The sequence below is a fragment of the Sapajus apella genome, unplaced genomic scaffold, assembly GCF_009761245.1.
Source record: "Sapajus apella isolate SASKATOON/1434 unplaced genomic scaffold, GSC_monkey_1.0 scaffold19, whole genome shotgun sequence".
Taxonomy (NCBI): domain Eukaryota; kingdom Metazoa; phylum Chordata; class Mammalia; order Primates; family Cebidae; genus Sapajus; species Sapajus apella.
The window spans coordinates 19,158,184-19,182,702 of NW_022436959.1; the positions used below are offsets into that span (position 1 = coordinate 19,158,184).

At 35.6% G+C, this 24,519-nt stretch overlaps 1 protein-coding gene and 1 pseudogene across 11 annotated transcripts in view; one reads left to right on the forward strand and one right to left on the reverse strand.

Moving 5' to 3' along the window:
• The window catches only part of HDAC9 (histone deacetylase 9), an 898,499-nt gene that overhangs the window by 777,525 nt on the left and 96,455 nt on the right, over positions 1-24,519 (reverse strand). The gene's annotated exons all lie outside the window — the stretch shown is intronic.
• Positions 22,096-22,188, forward strand: LOC116557638 (annotated as a pseudogene).

Below are 24,519 nucleotides of genomic sequence, written 5' to 3' on the forward strand. Positions count from 1 at the left end.
GCAATCTCGGCTCACCGCAACCTCCACCTCCTGGGTTCAGGCAATTCTCCTGCCTCAGCCTCCCGAGTAGCTGGGACTACAGGCACGCGCCACCACGCCCAGCTAATTTTTGTATTTTTAGTAGAGACGGGGTTTCACCATGTTGACCAGGGTGATCTCGATCTCTTGACCTCGTGATCCACCCGCGTCGGCCTCCCAAAGTGCTGGGATTACAGGCTTGAGCCACCGTGCCCGGCTCATGAATTACTTTTGAAGTACATCAGTTATAATTCATCTAACGAGGTGGGATGAGAGAGATCAGACCCTTTCATATATCAATCTGATCTTAAAATAAATCCTAAGAAGCAACCCTGTAAATTTCCTGAAGTACACAAAGATGGCCAGAGGCATACATTTACCTCTGAAAAAGTAGCCCTAGTTAGGTCAAATGTCAATTTTCACAGTTTAATGGGTGTAATTAAAGATCCAGGGTCAGACAGAACATGAATACAAGAGTAGCTTCAAATTCTGTCTGTAATACTTTCTGTATGATGTTGAATAATCGTCATTCTAGTGATAATTCTAGAATAATTATACTCTAATTATTAATATAAAAATATTATATTAATAGTATCTTCCTTATCTGCAAAACAATAAAAATATATGCCTTATAATGCTATGTTGTCATGAGACTTAAATGCAATAATGTATAAAGTGATTAGCACAGTTCCTGGTAAGAGTAAATAGCCTGTAGCTACTATCACAACGATGTTTATGTTCTAATATCACCTATTCCAGAAATAAAATACCCTCTCCTCTCAAACTGGGTAAGGAAACAACTGCTGGGTGATTACTAAACTTACAAAGCTGGAAGGCCTGGAATTACAGAAAAATTATGACTCAAAAGATTCTTCAAAGGTACTTCGCAATCTGTTACATGCTGTCTGGTAGGCATGTCTCAAGAAATAAAGCACAGAATATTTCAATGCCTGTAATGGGAAACCAGGGCTTAAATATGCTTTTCCAAGAAGTGGTGTTACCAGTGAAAATGGTAGAATTGATAGCTTCACATCTACTAAAAGTAGGCTATATCAGAGTTTAGGTCTTACAGACTGAATAGCTTACACATTTAGCTTTGCTATTTTGTCTGAATAGGAGCTGGATAAAATTAGAATTTAGCTAGTATCAGTGACTATGTTTGCAGCCCTCACCTGATGAAAATCAGTCATGGCTACCACAGGCTAATAGGGAAAATGTCTTCTCAAAGAATATGATCATAAAAATAAAATCCCCAGGACTACCACATTGATAAGCAGCTGTAAGCAAGCAATAATTCAGTAAATATTATCAGAGTTTACAGTAATTAGACATGGGTAGAAGTTAAAAATTAGCTAAACCATCCTTCTGTAAGTAAAGCAACATATTTTCAAATATGAAAAATCCTGATCCCTTCCATATATATGAGGTTGTAAGGAGTAAAATGGAGAGGGAGGTCATAAATACTGCTCATCATCCTCTAAATGCCAAATTGAAACATTAATCACTGGCATACAAAAACTCTTGAACAGTACTGTGTCCCATGAACAGATATTTCTGTAACCTGGTAAAAGTATTCTTTGTCTTGCCCTAGAGGGAAAATTTATTAAAATAAATTAACATTTTACTGGGTCTCTAATTGGAAGTGGCTGTTCTCAACAAACATGTTTATCAAACACTGTGACTGGCAAAATGTATTACTGTAGCTGTAGTTATCCAAATTACATGCTGTCTAAAGCAAAAAGGGCAAAAGCCATCTGGCTCATATAACTTGCATTTTCTAGACAGCTTGCAGCTGGTTCTGATTAAGCAGCATCTCAGAACTCCCAGAGATCTATTTTTATCCCTGCAAGTGTATTTTTAGGACTCACACAACCAAGGCACAGGGCATTTACATTAATAAATGAACAACCACTTTGATTAGGAAAAGGTTTATGTGACACTCTGGTTTAGTCTCCAGCTGCGCAAATGGACTGCAAGTTGTATATGACAATCTGAAACCTAATCTTTAGAACTTATCTCCTCTCTGGCCATTTTAGTATCTTAAAGGAGGAACACAGGAAAATGGCCTCCTCTGTCTTATGAAATTATCAAGGCAATATATAGTAACAGGAAACTTGACTGCATTATCTTACCTATCCTAGGAGGCTGGCACAACTATTAATCTGTTTTACAGATGAAGGAACAAAGGTTTTGAATGGCTAAATAACATATTCAAAGCAAACAGTCAGTGAATGATACAGCTAGGACTCACACCTGTATCTTTGATGATGCAAGAAAAATTCACACCTGTATTTTCTGGCTACAGAGCCTGAGCTAATATTAAACACAAGATTATGCTGTCTCATCACTGACAGGGTTAATAGTGAATTTTAAAAATGTATTTTATTATAAGAAAACGTAATAATATTATATGAGGTAAAGAGATAATCATAGATTTTGATGGAAGAAGCATATTAGAACATTCTAGAACTGAAAAACAATACAGATTTGTATTAATAAATCTTATAATAAAGATGATATATGATAAATAAGCTTTTTTCTTCTTTAAATCTCCATAATTATATTATTCATCCACCTGTCCATCATCATCCTAATCATCAAATTAGGATGAAGTCAGACATGGGTGCTGGATAGAAATAGGCAACATTTATATTGCTATAAAGACATGGACATTCCATTTTTTATAAGCCTCTCTCCAATGAAACACAATGAATTACTGAGCAAAGTGAACAAATCAATTTTTTAATAACTCAAGAATTCTCTTTATCCTTCATCCCAGGTAACTTTCCCCTTTGTTCATTCCACCATGACGGCCATTTTTGCCTCCAACTCCCACTCTCGCCTTCCCTCCAGGACTTCTAAGTCTCCACCTTTACCCTTCCTTCTCAACTAACTGTCCTCACAGAGGGCTTCTCTCACTCTCTCCAAGTAATTTACTCTCACAACACTCTGTATTTACCACAATAATTACAATGGCCACTGCATATTTTTGCATCCTCGGAGCTCAGGAAAATGACCAGCACTAAAAAGTGCCTGCTGCATACATAACCACAGAAGTCATTCTATCCAGGCACAGGTGTAGAATATGTGGCATACCTAGTTATCTCCAGATTACCGTTTTCTTCTTGTTTGCCATCACTTAAGTAGACACTAGTGAATGTCTAGATAATTTTTTCATAAGAATCAAGTCTAATGGCCATGAAATACTGTACAATAATCATTTCAGAAGGAAATCATGAGTGTATAAGCACTTCTATTGAAGCAAGTCATTTCAAATGCAAGGACAAAAGGTCAAATCAATTCAGATATCCTTAACATTGGCCTTCTCTAACTGTAGCACAGCATTATCAAGTTCAAAATAAACAACACCAGAAGTTCACCTACTATATGCTATACGTAAATCCAAGAAATAGCCTCAGGGCCTAAAAATTCTAATTTGTGTTTAAGTTCAGATTTGTCATGTTGAAACTGTAGGTAAGTGGGCTTCTCACTTGTGCTTGTGTGAAGATGAGGAGATCTTCACACAAGCACAAAAGTATGGAAGCACAGCTCAACAAGAGCTTTGTAAAACAACAGGTGAAATGCTGTTGATTAGATATTCACTGATGGGATTCCTGAATCACAAGTTCAAAACTAACATTTTCTCCTTTTATTATTAGACATTCTCGATCCACAGCTATAATCACATCCTTCTGAGTTTCCAGGGAACTTTACACATCCTGACTGGTAACTACTTGTAAGCATTTTAAGTAACGGTGGTCATATTTACCATCATGATTCCAAAGGAAAGACCATCCTGTACAAAAATGTCCTACCCTTGATGTCATTGCTACACTCCCCCTACAAATAAATACCTTCTGATGATAAAAACAGATAATAATGAATAGTTGCCAAGTTGTCTCTCCTCTGGATTGTCACGGAAGATTAAGCGTCAAAATGATGAACTTGGCTTTAAATAAAAGGGATTATCTCATCACAAATAAATACAAATTGTCTTTTTTTTTTTTTTTTTTTTTGAGACGGAGTTTCGCTCTTGTTACCCAGGCTGGAGTGCAATGGCGCGATCTCGGCTCACCGCAACCTCCGCCTCCCGGGTTCAGGCAATTCTCCTGCCTCAGCCTCCTGAGTCGCTGGGATTACAGGCACACGCCACCATGCCCAGCTAATTTTTTGTGTTTTTAGTAGAGACGGGGTTTCACCATGTTGACCAGGATGGTCTCGATCTCTTGACCTCGTGATCCACCCGCCTCGGCCTCCCACAGTGCTGGGATTACAGGCTTGAGCCACCGCGCCCGGCCCCAAATTGTCATTTTATAGCATGAGAAACTACTTCATGCTCAAATTCAGAAGTAAAGAGAAATTCTATCTAATAGCCTATCTTGAACTAAAAATTACTTAGCCATATTAAGTTGGCTTTGGTTCCACCTAATATACCAAGTCCCTAAAAACAAATACAATACTTCTCTGATTCTGGAAGTCTATGTGTCACAGAGTGCAAAGTAAGAAAAGGAAGTAACTGGTTTTAAAATAGGCTTGGTAAGTGACTCAGTTACATTATAATGAACTCTTCTCAACATATCTTTAGTTCTAAAGGCAAAATGTGGGTTATATTTGAAAAATATTAAAGGTTATGCAACATGCTGATTTACTCTACACTGTCTGAAATAGGAAACCCTATTAACTGGAAGTTATGATTCATTAGAAAAGTGTCAAATTTCCAAAGCCGATGATGCTAATAAGCAATTTACTGAATTTGAATTTTTGAAAATTAACCATCTGATTATAAATTCAAGGTTTCCCCATTAGATACATTTTGAGAGCCAGATCTATGACTTGTCTTATTTAAGGTTGCATCACAGAATATCGCAGAGTATCTGGATCATACTAGGTGCCAATAAATGCCCAATGAACTAGACAACATGCTTCACTTTCTTCACTATTTCAGAAAAAAAGATTTCCCGAATGTATTGTTTGTAGTTGTCCTTAGCAGTCAAAAAGAGAACTAAAGTCCGTGTTAAAAAAAAAAAAAAAGTACCTGTTCTTTTACCTTAAGATGTTGTGCCTTTTTATTAAGCTCCAACCACTCTGATTCCAACAAAGGGAAATTTGATCTGACTCATCTCAAAATTGTTGAACAATCAACAAAAATTCAATCTGCATCTTAAAGATTCAATTCCACAATTTTGCACAGATAACAGTAGCAGTCTTAGGTTTCATAAAAGATTACATTTCACACCAGAGTAATTAATAAATAAAGAGAATAGCGTATCTTAACTAAAAGTCAGAAGTGCTTGGCAAGAGACATGGCTATAGAAAGAACACTGGCTTCAAGATGGGTTTGAGTCAAAATTCAGCACTTACTAGCAATGTGATTTGGGCTCATCTCTCCCTGAGGCTTATTAGCAGTCTCCTATATTAAATAGGGACCATAAAGCATTTACCTAATGGGTTTACTATGGAAAGTAATATGCAATAAGAAATGAAAAATCTCTTGGCATAGTGACTGTTATATTACCAGGTGATCAATAAAGTTTGGTTGAGTCAGAATGTAAAAGGTCACAAAACCAGAAAAGTCACTAGCCTTTCTGTTAAAATGTCCGTGCCTACAATGGTTTATGAAGATTACAGATAAAAGGGCCTACAAGAATTTAGAAGTGGCATAAAAAACAAAATAAAATCTGAAAAAAGGTAAAGCTGCTAAACAAGGTACATTGACAAGTTATTTTTGTTTATTCAATGGATTAACACTTAACTAAGGGACAATTAAGTTGTATATAACAAAATATTAAATGCAGAAAATGCATGTATGAGTAAGGCAGGCATCTTTTCCTGACTCAATCACATTTCAAGACTCTTAGACTTAGGAGCTACATAATTTATGTGGTACCTTCCAGTATCTCCTTATTTTTCATTTTCCTCATGCTAATTTAATTTTCATTATTTAGCTTTCTTTCCTTCTCATTGACAGCTAGATCAAATTTTCCTTTAAATTTTTTTCTGTACTCTATCTTATCAATGATAACTTTGCTTATAACTTAAAATAGATACAGGCCAGATATGGTGGCTCACACCTGTAATCACAACACTTTGGGAGGCAGAGGCAGGTGGATGGCTTGAGTCCAGGAGCTGGTGACCAGCCTGGTCAACATGGCGAAACCCAGTCTCTACAAAAAATATAAACATTAGCCAGCCATGGTAGTGCAAACCTGCAGTCCCAGCTACTAAGGAGCCTGAGGTAGCAGAATCGCTTGAGCCCGGGAGTTAGTTGGAGGCTGCCTGATCCTTGTTCACGCCACTACAATCCAGGCTGGGTGACAAAGTGAGACCCTGACTCAAAAGAAAGATAAAAAAAGATACTCTCAGACATTCTGGATACAAATAACTAGGTCCATCCCATAAGTTAAAATTGGCTTCAGATTTGGGGGGTTGTTGTTTTGTTTATTGCAGATGATGTTAAGGGAGAAGTGGTAGCTAGGATGAGGTAGAAAATGTGAAGGAGGTCATCTGGGTAACTATAAGCATTTGAATTTGTCTTTCAAATAGAAGAACTGAACAGGTTAGTCTGAAATCACCACAGGTAAGATAGTTCTTTGAAAGGAAGTCCTACTAAGCACACACAAGATAAATTTATTTTAGAAATTAGAGATTCACATTGCTGTGCTACTCCTAAGGAACATGAAAGCAATTTGCTTTTAAAAAATAATACACATAGGCTGGGCATGGTGGCTCACACCTGTAATCCCAGCACTTTGAGAGGTCAAGGTAGACGGACCACCTCATGTCAGGAGTTTGAGACCAGGCTGACCAACATGCAGAAACCCTGTCTCTACTAAAAATACAAAATTGGCCAGGCATGGTGGCACATGCCTGTAAGCCCAGCTATGCAGGAGGCTGAGGCAGGAGAATCACTTGGACCTGGGAGGCAGAGGTCGAGGTGAGCCGAGATCATGCCATTGCACTCCAGCCTGGGCCACGAGAGTGAAACTCTGTCTCAAAAATAAATAAATAAATATAAAAATCTAATAATAAATAAATATGAGAGAGAGAGAGCATGTGTGTATGCATGTGCATGTATGTATTCATATACGTGTGTGTGTGTGTGGCAAAAGACATGACATGTTATCTATCCTTCTATGCCACAGGACTCTTTTCATTTTGGCTACTAAAAAGCTCAGGATAAAAAAAAATAAAAAACAAAAAACAATGACTCTTTGGGCAGATGAGGTGAGAGGACAGCTTGAGCCCAGGAGTTCTGTGAGCTATGATTGTACCACTGCACTCCAGCCTGGATGATGGAGTGAGAACCTATCTTTATTTAAAATATGTAAATAAAAATATTGAATCAAAACAAAATTACATGGATCCTAAAATATTTATTTTCTTGTTTCCAGTTAGGACTTCCTACTTATTTATACTTTTCCAGATAATGTATCTTTTCTTCTATATACATTTTCTCTTTATTAAGTTGAAGATGTTCTTATAAGATATTTCAAATCAGGGCCAGGTGCAGTGGCTCATGCCTATAATCCCAGCATGAGCTGGGAGGCCGAGGCATGCAGATTGCTTTGAGTTCAGGAGTTCAAGACCAACCTGGGCAACATGGCATAAATTCATCTCAAAAAAAAAAAAAAAAAATCCCCAGCTACTTGGGAGCCTGGGGCTGGATAATCACTTGAACCCAGGAGGCAGGGGTTGCTGTGAGCCAAAATGGCACCATAGCACTCTAGCCTGGGCAACCAAATGAGAACTTGTCTCAAGAAAAAATAAAAAGAAGAGATATCTCAAATCATTTTTTTGAATTAGGCAATACATAAATAAATAAGATAAACATTACTACTACATTTATTATCAAGTTGCTGTCACTCCTCTTCTTGCACTTAAACTAACTTTAAAGACTTGGAACTTGGATTACCAGCACAATTTCAGCGTGTCCTCAAAAAGCATTATGTACTCCTTCAAAAGGAGACTTTTTTAAGGGCCATCCATTTATTTAAGTCAATGGCCCTGTGTACACCCGTATTATTTTTTATGATTCACATAGGAAACAAACTCATTATTCTTTAATTTCCTGCAACTACAAGAATAATCAAGTAATTGAAGGGCTGAATTTCTCTGAGAATATTCATCCTCCCCCAGACCCCCACCTTTTCTTTTGTATAATGGGATCTTAGCCAAGGATCTTGTATATAAAAAGAATTACACAAAAGAGAAAGTCCAAAGACAATCTTCCACTGGGATTTATTTACGTCACTGAGACCCTGCTTACTCCTGACCTAATTTGTAAATACAAACATATTTTTAAATAACATACAGTTTAGAAACTGAAATAATGGCATAAACTTATTCTGCATTTTAATAGTCAGGTTTATGAAACTGATATAAACAGAATTCCAGAAATTATTACTATTTGATGAATGTTTAAATTTTATTTTCCAAAACTCCTTAACGCCTTTAATCCCCTCCTTGTTGCGAATTAACAGCTGCAGTGATGGAAATTATAATGCACATTCCAAAAACAATCAGTCACAGGTTTCACGACTATAAAACACAGATTGTTTTCTGTAATTCCAATCAGGTTTTCATAAAAATATAGCCTTCTTGGCACACAAATTTTTCATTGGCCTATCAGTCATTTCAAAAATAAGTATTCAAAATTTCAACTATTAAAAGTTACTACAAAAAAAATAATCTCAATGACATTTCTACATTTGTATCTGTGTGTAATATTTCTTACCAAATCCCAAAGGTATTTGACCCCACATTCAATAAAGAAAGATAAAAAAGTATGGGCTCCGGTTTTCTCTGTGAATGTTAAACCCAAAATGTAGACTTCTTTAAAGAAATAAATCAAACGCTGAGTTACTTGTAGACTGTCACAAATGATACCCACAAGATTCATATGTTTAATTTGAAAATTTTCTAACCAGTGTTTAATATTAAGGAAAACTATAGAATTAGAAAATTAAAAAGACAGAAAATAACCCTGAAGGAGAAGATTATAGGCTTAAAAAATCACATTTTTTCAAGTTACTTTGTAGATATAATAAATTAGAAAATTAAATTAAACTTTCATTAGAACTAGAAAATATAGGGAAAAAAGGTAAAAATATACTGTCACCTCTGCGCTATCGGTTCTTTGTTAACTTCTGCATTCTGGTTTTGTAGCATTATGGTATAATTATATTTCATATGTCTGTTTTTCCAGCAAGTCTTCGACTGCTATGAGTGGAAAATTGTTTAATTTTAATTTCCATATTTACACTTTGTCACATAGGGGAAGCTCAATGTTTTGTAAAAAAAAGACCTAAACCTACTAGATTTTAAAGCATATTATCAAGCATTAATAATTTAAATAATTAAATTTTAAAAATATGTTTATATCTAATTTGAAATATATCAGCAAATAAAAAAGTAAAGTCCAGTAAAATGTCTACTTATATGTTAGGACGTAATAATATGATAAAGGGGAAATTTAAAGCAATTGGTGAGGAGAAGACAGAAAGCTAGGTAATCAATGAGGCTGACATAACCAGCTAGTAATTTGAGGAAAAAAATTGATCAAAATTTATGCCGTGCATTATTATAATACTAAGGTCTCCAACTTCCTATGTGTATTTGTGCATATATATATGTGTGTGTTTATACACACACACATATACATAACTTAGTTCATAAAAAATTAGCATAAAATAGAATTGAACACTTTTTGTAAAATGACAACTTTTTTTTTTTTTTTTTTGAGGCTGAGTTTTGCTCTTCTTGCCCAAGCTGGAGTGTAATGGCTTGATTTCAGTTCAGTACAACCTCCATCTACCAGGTTCAGGCAATTCTCCTCCTTACCCACCACAGTAGCTGGGATTACAAGCATGTGCCACCACGCCCGGCTAATTTTGTATTTTTTTTAGTAGAGACATGGTTTCTCCATGTTGATCAGGCTGGTCTCAAACTCTCAACCTCAGGTGATCTGCCCACCTTGGCCTCCCAAAGTGCTGGGATTACAGGCATGTGCCACCACACCTGGCCAATAACAACTTTCAAATCTAGAGTCAATAAAGGAAACAAAATAATACAAATTTTATAACAGTTTGCTCTTTAACACTAAGAAAAGTAATAGTCATGATAAAATTTAAAACAACATATTGCAGAAATATGTTTATCAAACACAAGAGATAAAAGGTTGATTTGTATGTTACAAGGGATAAACAATCCGATAGAACACAGAAAATCTAGAAGAAAAATACCTCGAAAACATGGACGTGCACAACAAGAAATTAAATCACTAAGTACACATAAAGAAAAAAAGAACAAACAAGCATATTATTTACCAAAGCAATGCAAACTGAAACAACACTGAAGTACCATTTTATATATATTGAATAAATACAAAAAGTTCTTTAAAAAAACAATTATCCAGCACTGTTCAGAGTCTCAAAAAATGAAACTGAAAAACCCATACATTATTGTTAACAATTTATATATTTATATTAGAAAGCAATTTGGCAAAGCACTTCAAAAGCCATTTGTTAAAATCTACATCCTTTGATCCATACAGATATGCAAGCCTTTAACCTAATAATTATCAGGTCAGAAATTTTAAACTGAGTAAATAACTCAAAAAAAAAAAAAGGCTGATTCAAAGAGATGCTTGTGGTAATATAATTTGTAATAGCAAAACTTTATAAATCGAGGTCTTTAACATCATGGGAATTATTAAGTAAACTACAGATTATCAAACAACCACTCCTGAAGGAAAATCATAAAGTCATTAAAAAGTATAGAACAGAGGCATCAGAAGCAACATCACACATCTACAATCATCTGATCTTTGACAAACCTGAGAAAAACAATCAATGGGGAAAAGATTCCCTGTTTAATAAATGGTGTTGGGAAAACTGGCTAGCCATGTGCAGAAAGCAGAAACTAGACCCCTTCCTGACACCTTACACTAAAATTAACTCCAGTTAGATGAAAGACTTAAACATAAGGCCTAACACCATAAAAACCCTAGAAGAAAACCTAGGCAAAACCATTCAGGACATAGGCATAGGCAAGGACTTCATGGCTAAAACACCAAAAGCAATGGCAACAGAAGCCAAAATAGACAAATGGGATCTAATCAAACTCCAGAGCTTCTGTACAGCAAAGGAAACAATCATTAGAGCAAACCAGCAGCCAACAGAATGGGAAAAAATTTTTGCAATCTATGCATCTGACAAAGAACTAATATACAGAAACTACAAAGAAGTAAAACAGATTTACAAGAAAACAAAAACACATTCAAAAGTGGGTGAATGATATGAACAGACACTTTACAAAAGATGACATCAATGAAGCCAACAAACATGAAAAAATGCTCATCAACACTGGTCATTAGAGAAATGCAAATCAAAACCACACTGAGATACTATCTCACACCAGTTAGAATGGCAATCATTAAAAAATCTGGAGACAATAGATGCTGGAGAGGACATGGAGAAACAGGAACACTTTTACACTGTTGGTGGGAGTGTAAATTAGTTCAACCATTGTGGAAGACAGTGTGGCGATTCCTCAATGACATAGAAATAGAAATATCATTTATTTGGCTCAGCAATCCCATTATTGGGTATATATCCAAAGAATTATAAATTGTTCTAGTATAAAGACACATGTGCACGTATGTTCACTGCAGCACTGTTTACAATAGCAAAGACCTGGAACCAACCCAAATGTCCATCATCAATAGACTAGATAAAGAAAATGTGGCACATATACACCATGGAATACTATGCAGCCATAAAAAATAATGAGTTTGTGTCCTTCATAGGGACATGGATGAATCTGGAAACCATCATTGTTGGCAAACTGACAAAAGAACAGAAAACCAAACACCATATGTTATCACTCATAGATGGGTGTTGAACAATTAGAACACGTGGACACAGGTAGGGGAGCATCACACACTGTGGTCAGTGAGGGGGCGTAGGCGAGGGACAGTGGGGGTGGGAAGGGTGGGGAGGGATAATGAGGGGAGAAATACCAGATACAGGTGATGGGGGGATGAAGGCAGCAAACCACCTTGCCATGTAGGTACCTATACAACAATCCTGCATGATCTGCACATGAACCCCAGAACCTAAAGTACAATTTTTTAAAAAAGTATAATGCCTGTAATGGACAATATAAAGTGAAATCGATCTGATCTGAAACTGAAAGGAACTGAAAAAATTATACAAGTTGGTATATTGAGGCACAGTTCCTTTCTGATGTGACACTGTTTCTTCTCCAATTAAAAACGGAGAGAAAAAATTGTTAGTTATTATTATACAAATTACTGGCAGTAGATGTTCAAAATTAGGGACACATGAAATCATCACAGATGAGGCCAAAGCCTAAAAATAAAACCAATTCCTTTGAGAGAAATTACTATGTCAGTGGTGTGGAACTTGCTCTGGCATTTAAATTGAGAAAAAGCTAGGAAAGAATGAGAAAATTAATACAGTAAATATATGAAGGGCAAAACAAAAATGCCGACAAAATGCATTTTCTCCAGGGAGATCAAGGGCTAAAGCTGATTTTAAGCTAAAAACAGCAAATTAATTGGCCCATTGAATGAAGCTGGAAAATAGAAAATATAAGTATTATTTTAAACACTCACTAACACTATTTTTTTTTTTACCTTTCCCCACTAATCTAGGTCCTACTTTGTTTGTCTGCCCAATAGTAGCCCACTGATGTCTCACTAGGAAAAGCAAGAAGGTTACAATCAGCTTTTGTTTGTTTATTCTCACCATGTGGACACACGATTTAATATGAGCTTTCAAAACATTGATGGATAGGTTTGGAAAAAAGGCAGGCTACCTCCTGTATCTCTATCACTTTACCTCCAAAATACAGTGTTCCTTCTACTTTGACTTTTATTAAATGTAACCAAAAGGAGAAAATTTGTTCTGCCACAATCACAGGTGTTCAAAGAACTCCACCAGAGCAGCCACTGTGTTGAGACACATCTGGTGTGCCAGAAACAAACTAGGAAGTCGTGTGTGGGAGGAAAGAAAATTAAAAGTTGTTAAACATATTTCTTTAGGCATTCAACATAATCTGCTATTCTAATTATTTTCCTGGCATTTATATAGCTGAGCTAATTATTATATAAACTAGAGTAAAACTTGTAGGCTCTCCCAAAACTTCCCCTTCACTATTCCTTCCATGATGAAATTTGCCTACCCACATATGCCGAATACATATAAACACATTATATGATGAAATTTTCTAACTGGAATGTTATGCCTCTGGGTATTATATTATCCTACACTCCTCCAAAATACCCAACCATTTTATGCTTCTTAAGATCTGTCAATAACTGCACAACTACTTCCTCAATACTTCCCTTCTAATCAGAGCAATTGTGAAAACTGCACAAAATAATTTAAAAATCAAAATGCCAAAATCAATGCCAATAATGAAGACAATATACACACTTTGGCTGTGGGAAATAAAGTGCCTGAAATTCTCGTATTTCACATAGACTACCAAAGAAGCCAGTATTTACTAATATTAAATTTATTCAAAATTAAAGACTCACAATCTTTTAATGCACAGTTCACCTTTAAAAATGTCAGCCAGGAAATATCTTTTTAGTACATTTTTCCTAAATAATAGTGTACTGAGACCACTTGAAAATACAGAAGAACCTTCATCTATTCATGTAACTAGGCATGTCAGGACTGTTTAACAGCTCACACTTATAAAGCATATATAATATTCAGACACTCATTTAAACTGTTTTACATGTAGTCATCCATTTAATCATCATAAGAAGTTTCAAGGTAGATCTCTTAATTAGTATGCCCATTGTGCGGGTGAGCAAACTGAAACAAAAGGATGAAGAGCTGAATTTCAACCCAGGCAAATGGCTCCTGAGCGTGCGGCAACCACTTGAGCATCATTCCAGGCATACGGTGACAACTTCTATGCTATTTTCTATATGCCCTCTCTCAGATTCCACTGTAACAGATACTTCATATGCCCACGAAGCAAAAACATTATGGTGATTCAAGAGAAGTCTATTTAAGCTGCTCCTGCAGAAAGAAATCATCTTAATAATCATGATTGCAACTCCAAGTATGCTACTCAAACACCTTAAACCTGAATATCTTAAATTGTAATACATAAACTCTTAAATCTACTAGTCTGCAATTCTGTACTTTTTTTTAATCTAAATGGACTTCAACCTACTAAAAGGAAGTGAAACCTGCAAGCATAACAACAGTGAAGGAGAAGGTATGAGTATCAAAAATATTAGAACTGTAAATTACTTTTCATTTACCTCTGAATTAAGTACAACTATCTGTGCAACATACTCCACAAGGCAAGAAATCTGAAGAAAAACATTCACTAATATGAAGGAAACTTAAATATTCCCTGGGCTCTCATGAGTAAATATCTTAAAAGCTAATATAGAAGATTAAAAAGAGAGATAATCATTGGAAAAATATCTGGAAAAAAATGTAATAGTGAAACCAGTAGAAACCTACCTATATGGGTCAACTAAAATTACTAAGAGGGTTCTGTGATCTGAAATTTTACTTAATTCAAAGTCACAGGAAAATGAAAGCAAAACAAGATCATTTGAATACACCTTTAGATGGTTGAGAATGTATTTATTAAAATACAATGGTGGGTGCTGGCAGAGGTCTAGAGATTAAACAAAGAAGGTAAATACAGAGGGAAAAGTCTTCCCCAACTTTCTCTCCTTAAAACTGTGAGAACAATAGCCTGGTCAGAAGAGAACTGGAAAAAGTATTTATCTTCCATTACTGGGAAGTATTCTGAGCACATTCCCATGGTGCTATCTCCCATTACCAGCTATCTAACTCTTCATTTATTTTCCTCTATCGTGAAGAATCAGTTGCCTAGGCTGATTTTGCTACCTTTGCTTTTTCAACTCTATTCAGGAGGATAATGGGAAAATAATTCATCTTACAAGGAAAAGAAATACAAGAATGTTGCTTTCAGAATACTAGTGTGAAACGGGAATCTAAAGCAAGAGACAAGAAGGAAAGAGAAAGACACTCACTAGAAGGTGAGTCACTAAAGGACACTGCTTCTTAGGGGTGGGCATGGGGCTGCTTAGCTAGTCCTGACTTACGGTAGGCCCTGAAGCTGAGGGTTGGACCAGGAACTTGCACTTCCACACTTCTCTATGACTGAATGGCTAAGTTCTATAGGGGACTGTGAAAGGCACAAGAAGCTGGCTTCAGCCTTGGGTCTACTCTGTGTTCTAAAATCTAACATTGTTTGTAATAAAGCTATTATTTTGATCTCTTTCTCCTTCCTGTATTTATTTATCAGTGACTCAGAATACAAAGAGAATGGTATCATAGATAACCTAGAATCCCAACAAATGTAAAACTAATTGTTGGCTGGTTTCCCAAATTAATATGACATATGGGGAGCTATATTTAAAAAGCTTTAAGGAAAAGAGGAAAACTATCCAGAGTTACAAAATCTGAGACTGGGAACGGGGAGTGGATCTTTCGCAGCTGGATAGACTTCCAGAGACCAGCTCTGTTGCGAGGCAGACGTGAGTTCCATCCTAACAGTGTCATAGCTTCCTGTGAGAACTAAGGAACTGGGCCTGGCTCCCCTTATGTGTAAAACGAGGAGGCTGTACCAAACCATTTCTAGGGCACCTACAGGCTCCAGCATTCTATGATGGTATAACTAAAATTAACTAGCTTTGGCAGCACCTTCAAAGTGAAAAATGAAAACGCACATCAGTCCCACATCACAAGACTGAAGTCAGCCAAGAGCCAGAGCCATCTCACTTTAAGAAAAAAGAAAAAGCTGTTGATCTGCAATAAGTTTAGAAACTGCTGAGGGGGAAAAAAAACTACAATATTGAATTAAAATAGGACGTTGACCTCTGTGAAAAGAGAAAAATAAGTGCTGGGCTAAAGGAAAAGTAGCTTCTCTTTGTATTATTTTTCAGATGGATATGTCCTTAGAAATATGATTAATAATACTGAACGCCCAACAGCTTGATGGTGTTAGTCTATACCAAACCCCAATAAAGTCCCATATTAGCTTGCAGATGAATTACGGCTTTTAGGGTTTATCTGGAATCCAATGTGATACTCTATAGATGGGTTGGGCCAAACTCCATAGAAAATGCCAAGAAACATTTGAGCCAGGCCAAAAAGTACTGAAACATTCCACTGACACAGAACCCACAAGTCAACATGAAGCTTTCACTGGAAGATACAGCCTTTGAGTGAAGTTTTCCAGAGATCCAGCCAAAACTCATAGAATATTGAAAAAAACCTCTTAAATCTAAAATGGCTCCAAATGGAGATTTATATGAGAGGGGAATTATGCAAGGAAATTTATTATTCACAATCAGTGGATTCAACTACTGATTCAATTACATCAGAAGATTTTAATTCTTCCTGGAAATTCATTACAAATTACAGGTAACTACAGTCTGAACAGAACTAAAACTTCTATGTATTTTTAAACAAGTCAATTATTTCAATGAGACAAGTACATTATTTCCAGCAGACATATAATTGTTTTCTTGTTCAATTGCATTACATTTGTGTATCCAGGTATAAAATGTTACAAATGGAAAATTACTAAGAAGCAAAGCAGTCATTAGTATGACTTAGAAATGGAGCAAAGTTGTCACAAAAGTTTTATTCTTGCTTTTTTTTAATGTTTCTAAATATATACATCTTATTATTTTACTCTCTCTCTTTATTTTTTGTTTGTTTTTTGTTTTAGAAACAGAGCCTCATTCTGTCACCCAAGCTGGAGGGCAGCGGTGTTATCATAACTCACTGCAGCCTCAAATTCCTGGCCTCAAGCAATCCTGCCTCCCATCTCAGCCTCTTGAGTGGCAAGAACTACAGATGTGCAACACTAAGCACAACCTTTTTTTTTTTTTTTTTTTTTTTTTTGTGGACACGTGACCGCACTATATTGCCCAGGCTGGTCTTGAAGGCATGGTCTCAAGCAACCCTTCTGCCTCAGCCTGCCAAAGTGTTGGAACTTTAGCATGCTACCACACACAGCTAATTTTTTACTTTTTGTGAAAAAGAGGGTCACACTGTGTTGCCCAGACTGGTTGCAAACTCCTGGACTCAAGCAATCCTCTGCCTTGGCTTACCAAAGCACTAGGATTACAGGCATGAGCCACCACACCAGTCCTATTTTAATTTCTTATATATCAGATAGCAGAGTAAACAATACAAGCGGATCTCTGTGTTTTTGTAACACATTACATTATACAAACGAAACTAAGACATCAGCTGATCAATATGAATGGCTAAATGCCTTCTAAATAAACAAAAATAAAATGAATCCAAGGATAAATTATTTAACTTCATAAGAAATCCAGAAATTAGAATCTGTGGAAAATAATAATTTTAAATTATCTCTATCATAAATCAATAATGTTTCTAGCTTTACTTTGCAGACAGAACTGTATCTGAAAAGTCTATGTCTGATTCCTGCTGTGACACTATTCTCAAAGAAAATTCTTAACTGTTAGTTGTCCTCAATAAAGAAGCTCTAAAGCAAATTCAAAATAAAAAGAAAGAAAGAAAAAAAACCTTAAATGACAAAAAGCAAAATCAGCACTTTTGTAGTTCAAGGCAGATTGTTTCCAGATGGAAATTTTACATTGTAGGTGATAAATGATGAAGAATTGTCATGGAGAGTACCCTTGCACACCAGAAAGTGAGACAATTATAATGATAACCAATAACTAATACAACACATGATCCTGGGGCATAATATGTTCTATTTGATTTAAAAAATTGTTGGTTATTAGTGCTAATAGTTTAAAGCCTTTGAATTAAAGTTCATGATATCTATTCCTAACTGTTTAAAGTTTCTATATCAAATACATTATATCAACATACATGCACATTTTAAAAATAGAGTTCATAGTTTCTCCAAACTATTTTTGGAAATTCACCATAATTCAAATTGTACAATTAGGAAAAAATGTTAACCATCTATAATTTAGCCATCACATATTAATCAAATACTCCAAACTGACATTGGATATAGCCGAGAAGAATGTGCTACTCAAAACAGAAAGTACCCTTGCATAAATTAAAAATGGATATTGTGAGATTATGTGATGTTAACATATCTAGAAACATACAAGGAGGTGCAAGAGAATTTTGAAAGAAGTATAGTAAACACAGGACCATTTGAGCCACTGATTCCTCCCTTTGTTTTAAATTACATAATCAACCCTATGAGAAGATTTTAGAGTTGGAAGATTTGTAATAGAATAAAATTTCCATAAGAAACAAAACTGCTTTATGGTGTTGATATTAAAAGAACAAATGCTGCTTACATATTATTTTCATTTTTACAGTTATATTAATTTAATGCTATATAAAGTAGGGTTAGGTCTTCTATAAGGGATTTTTTTAAAAAATCACAACTTTAAAATTTTGTGAAGAAAATTTTTAGCCCAAAGCTGCTTCTAGACAAGATTATGTGTTTGATTTATTTAATCTATATTTTGACTGATATTAAATTAATACAACATCCAAAAAAGAGGTATAAAAGATGATTTGCTGTAATGTTTATTTTCTGAAGTTACTCAAGGCCATTTTTGCAGCTTAGAACAATTTTTAGCATATAGATATTTTTCTCCATAACCTTTGAGTCGTAAGGAATCCTAGAAATTCTTAATCCAGTCTTCTTATTGTTGAAAATGGAAGTCAAAATCCTAGGAATTAAAATGTCAAACCTCATTCTCTATATCTATCTAACTGCAAAGTCAAGATTACAGCAAAGAAATCCTAATTCCTGCTTCAGTTTTCCTTTAGAAGGCTCTGTCTCAAGAGAAAATGAAGAAAAAACAATGTCTAGAGATCTCAAGTATGTGAAGTACAACACTTAAAGCTAGAAAAAGAGGACTGAGTAAATTGTTGGTTTCGTGGAGCTTATGTTAAGGTGCAAGGGTCTGACAAACCAATGTTAATAGAACTGTCACCAATTATATTTTTATATACCGTCTCATCTTTCTCCTGTAGTCCCACAATTCCCACCTGAAGAACCTCAGTCAAATCCTTGCCTATGCTTGTCTCTCTCATTCCCCTGTGAACTCTGTTCTGTCATATAATTTCTTTTACCATACTTGTAGATGATTCCAAGATGCAACATCCAGCCTAACCAAAACAAGCTACCTACCTCACTACAGCTGCTTACAGTAATTTCACTTGAATCTCCAATATCACTTCAAAGTCAACAAAATCAAAACCAAATATATTTTCCCTCAAAATTGACTGCTCTTTTCAATTTCTCCATTCTTATTCCTAAGTAATCATTAATTCCTTCCTCACCTCCTACGGCTCCCATAGCTAGTCAGTTTCCACATATTATGTGTATTAGTCAGGGTTCTCCAGAGAGAGAGAGAGAGAAAGGGAGACTGATTATAAGGAATTGTCTCACACGATTAAGGGGTCTGGCAAGTCCAAAAGTGGCAGAGCTGAGTTCTCAGTTTAGAGTCAGAAGCCAGCAGGCTACTGAAGAACCAGTGAGGGTCAATGCCCCGATTTAAAGGCTGTCAGGCAAGAGAATTCTCTTTTAATAAGAGAGGTCAGTCTTTTGCTCTATTCAGACCTCCAACTAATTGGATGAGGCCTATCCCCATTACAGGGGACAATCTTCTTTATACAGTCTACTGATTAAAATGTTAATCTCATTTAAAATCAACCTCACAGAATCACTCAAAGTAATGTTTGACCAAATATCTGGGCAACCTGTGGCCCAGTCCAGTTGACACAAGAAATTAACTAACACACTATGGTTTTATTTTTCAAAAGTTTCATACCCTTTTCTCCAGTCTCACTACTTTCTTCTCAGTTTAGGTCCTTATGATATAAAGCAACTCAGCCCCACACCCCTACAACCTTTAGTTCAGGTATCACTGGGTATGCTGTGGACACATTTATTTTCAGAAATACTTTTTATCTTACCATCTCTGTTCTACTCCTTAACTTATAATGACACCTTACTCTGAATAGATCCAATTCTTTTTCTAATAATATATTGCTTTATATAATCCAGCACCATTTGGCCTACTGACCTTTTTCTTCTATCACTCTCATAATTTAGAACTGCTTTATAACTTGCCAATAGCTTAAATATCTCATCAGCCACCAATGCCTATTCTCCCCTCAACATACTTCCTTCTCTCAAAGCACTGTACATTGTTCTTTGCATACCCCATCCCAATCTCATCCATTTGCCCAAGTTTGTCTGAAGCTTCACCTTCCAAACCATATATATCATTTAATTTCATAATCGTCATGTGCACATAAACAAAACCACTGTTCCTCTACACTGTTCTGTCTTGTTCTCTATTATTAAGATTGTATATCCCTCTTTCTTGTGTCTCCAGTCTTACCCCACTGCCTCCAAATGTACACCTTCTATTCTTCTTGGGCTGAAAAGCTTTGAATCTGTGATGTCGCAGGCACTGAGCAAGGCAATGGACATGTAAAGAGATATTACTCTCAAGAAACCTGCAGTCTTATGTAAGAGACGGATAAATATTCAAATAATTATGGAGGAATGTAAGGCATGCTAAAACAGTGGTAGGCACAAGGCTTTAAAGGAATATAGAGAATATAACAAAGGGATAAAATAGGTTATCCTGGTAGAATGATGTGGTAGAGAATAAATTAACAGGAAGAAGAGAGAAAAAGGCATTTCAAGTATTAGAATAACCAATGCAAAGGAATAGGGATGATGATGAGCATAATATATGTGTTCCCGCTATGAGGAAACATTTACACACAATGGCAAACATATTGAGTATAAAGAATGAGGGCCCATGTACAATATGGCTGCAAAACAAGAGGATTAAACTCATCAGAGGAATCACTGAGTGACAGGTGCAGAACCCCAGAAGCAAAAATGTCTATAACAGTGAAAATGCTAAGTCCATTAATTGAGTAGGGCTGAGGAGAAACAGGCCCAACTGGAACATGAAGCCAAACCACTTCTGACCAAGGACAGTGGGACCCCCTAGAGTATAGGTGAAATTGTGTTTGTCCCTTATCCCTGATCCTAAAGAACAAAAGATTTTTCAGAAATTGTTCGGCAACAAACCTCAACTCATCTGGCAGCAAAAATTGACCTACACAGATATGAGACTATTTAATGTTTTTGTTTATCTCATTTAAGATATATGAATTTCACTGCAGAAATTTTTTTTATTACAGGGGCCATCCCAGACGCCATTAAAGGTGTCAGGTAATAGAGGGGTATATAGTCCTTTTGAAAACCTAATACATTTTTAAAATCATACTCCCTTTTTAAAATCTGATAAATTCTTGATTCCAAAATGCACCTCAACTAGGGTTTTAGATAAAAATATGAAAATCTTAGGTTTTGAGGTTCCACAGAATCTGTCAGATACACAAAGATATACACTTTTTTTTTCTGTTCTCCAAAAAGGGTTTCAGAGTCCATGGGTGATCCATTTAGAATTGTTGTTTCAGATAGAGAATATGTTTTCAGTGCCCCATACTTTCTATTATTGACAGCTTTTGTGACCAGTGACAAATTTTGTTTTATTTAAATAATATTAGTTAAAAACAAAAAATAAACTGACCATCTTAAATCAACTTGCCTTCCTTATAATGCCAAGAACACCACACACACACACACACACACACACACACACACACGCACACACACACACACACACACACACCCCACCCCACCCCCCCCATAAAGCAACATTCTCTTTGCCTCCTATAACCTTAATAGATAATTTCCTGGGATTGTCTATTCAAATAGATAATTAATTTCCATGCACAGCTGGAAATACCACATTGGCAAGAAAGGAAAACATCAAACACGAGTAGATTAAATAACAAGTGGAAGAACTATAAAGACCAAACAAAACAGAATTTGCTCAGTAAGATGGTCATATGAGAACAGCTGTTTGCCTGTTTATTTAATGTATGAATACATTTTTAAAATGAAGTTGCGATCATCATGGCAGCACTTCATCCAGAGAAATAATTAGCGGATTAGATCATCGAAGAAGCGTTTCTATTGTTGTGCGAAAAAAGCAAAGGTTAGCATCTCCCTTGTTAAGAATGAAAGAGGTCTTCAGGCCTATTTTCATAGCACCTATCATGGATTTTTCAGTTTGGGATAATGGGGAACTGCTGGAGATGGACAGTGGTAAGAGTGGCAAATGATGTGAATGTACTTAATGCCACTAAAGTGCACACTCAAAATGTGTTAAAATGGTAAAATTTAACCACAATGAAAAAGATTAATTTCAATCAGATAGAAAAAAGTCTTATAAATCAATAATAAAAGATAACAGTCTAAAAGGAAAATAGGCAAAGGACACAAACAGAAATTCCAAATGGGGGAAAAAAATCCTACAGAGACTTGGAAAAATGTTCAAAACTACTAATAAACAAGAACGCAAGTAGAAATGACTACAAAATATCATGTTGAGTCATCATAATTAGCAAATATTTAAAATACTGACATTTAATAAAGAAGCAGTTTTTCTAGACCCACTAATAAGATCAGGCTGTGCTTATACATCTCCTTTCTTTGCCTTGGACCTACCTAACAGGTGTCCCTTTCTGCAGTGACAACCATCAAGAAAAATCAGGCTCATGATGCCATTTGGTGACTATTCCCTGATGCTGGTAACTGTTTCAGGCAATAAGTTACATGGCCAATACTCAATTAAGAAGCAAAGTAGAAGCAGAATAATATGCTTTGCATAAATACTTTAAAAACAAAAAAGAGAGAAATACAAAGCCTCACATGGCAAGCAGGCCCCTTTGGCCTTTCTGCCTTGATCCTCACGTAGTCAGAGAAAAAAAATCCATCAACTTGCAAAGTAGAACTGACACTGTATATACAGCATCAAGGAGAAAGTTCAATAAAAATTAATGTGTTATAAAAGCAAATAAAGAAAAAATTATTATAGGTGAACTTTATCATTGCAGGACTTCCCAATGAGTGAAAGGTGCAGTTCAAGGTATTAGAAACATTTCTAGATAAAGAATAACAGATTTCCAAAGTAGTATGTTGTGTTATAAAGCATGGTGCTACCTCTCTTTTATCTTTGATAAACAAAACCCCCTTTTACCCCAGCAAATCTCCCTGTACATCACAAGGAAAGCACAAGCAAAGGGGGAGATCAATTTAATTGTATGACTAATTCATTTCCCATAAAGGAAGAAGCAAGTGGCTGGTAAAATACCTGGTACAAAGTAGGAGCTCATTAAGTATTTGTTGAACTGAACTGAAACAAATGATAGAAGCTAATAATGACTACCTTGTATCAATTGACGAAATGTATTACATTATTGTTCCACCTTTTCACCTGACTTTACCTAAGACAACTGATTTTTATCTCGAGAGAGAGAGCTGTAAATACTTTGTTCTTTTCCCCTTGGTATTACAAGAACAAACTACCAACCTAACATGGCACTCAGAAACTCAGCAGAGATCTCCCCAGAATCAGCATCTTTGATCCAATTTCTGGTCACAAAAATACAGGAATTTTTAAGCATGGGTGAAAAATTGTAAAAGATACATAGGTAATTAAACAGATTCTAACAAGAGAGACCAGATAACAGATAAGCTGCCTCAAGGAGTCCCACTCAAATAAAATGGGAGCCATTCTCTTTCAGTTTCCTCATCTGTTAAAATGAGAGAAAAACTCAATCAGTGGCTTTTAAGCTTTTTCAAAGGTTACTCACACTGAGAAATACATTTCATAATAAATACAATGCACACACACGCACACACATATAAACATGCTTATCCATATAAAACTTAAGCAGTCTCATAAATTAATACTAAATCTTACAATATGTATACACTCTGGCATGTTGTACTGTAGCCCATTCTATTCCATTATTGAATTGCAACCTACTAAATTGCTTTCATGAGCACTGGACTAGATGATTGCTTTGCAGTTCATTAAAAGAAAAATTATGATTCTACTTAGAAACAATCTAAAAACAGCTACCACTCCCAAATACTATTTCCTTAATGACATTTCCAAAGCAAATTCTGGAATGAAATGATATAAACCCTACAACATCTTTACCTTCCCTTCTCCTCACAATAAATACCTATGAACCCTCCCACTCCACAGCTTTAGCAGTGATTTTCCCAGAGTGCATGACTATTACCAAATCTGGCAACATAAGTGAGCACAAGAGGTTTTGCAATGAAAGTTAAACATCTACCAAAGGAACCCCCTTTTATCCATAATAAAGTGCATTTGAATCTTTATGAACTACAGGCAATAATAGCTAAGCGAAAGTCAGAAGGATATTATGCAGCAGCAGCAAGCCACATCAATCTAATTTTAATTAAATGAAAGACATTTCTAAGAAGTTGCATTCTCCCTGCCAAATATAAAGGATTTGTTTCTGGAAATAAAAAAATATATATATATATATATATATATATATATATATATATATATATATA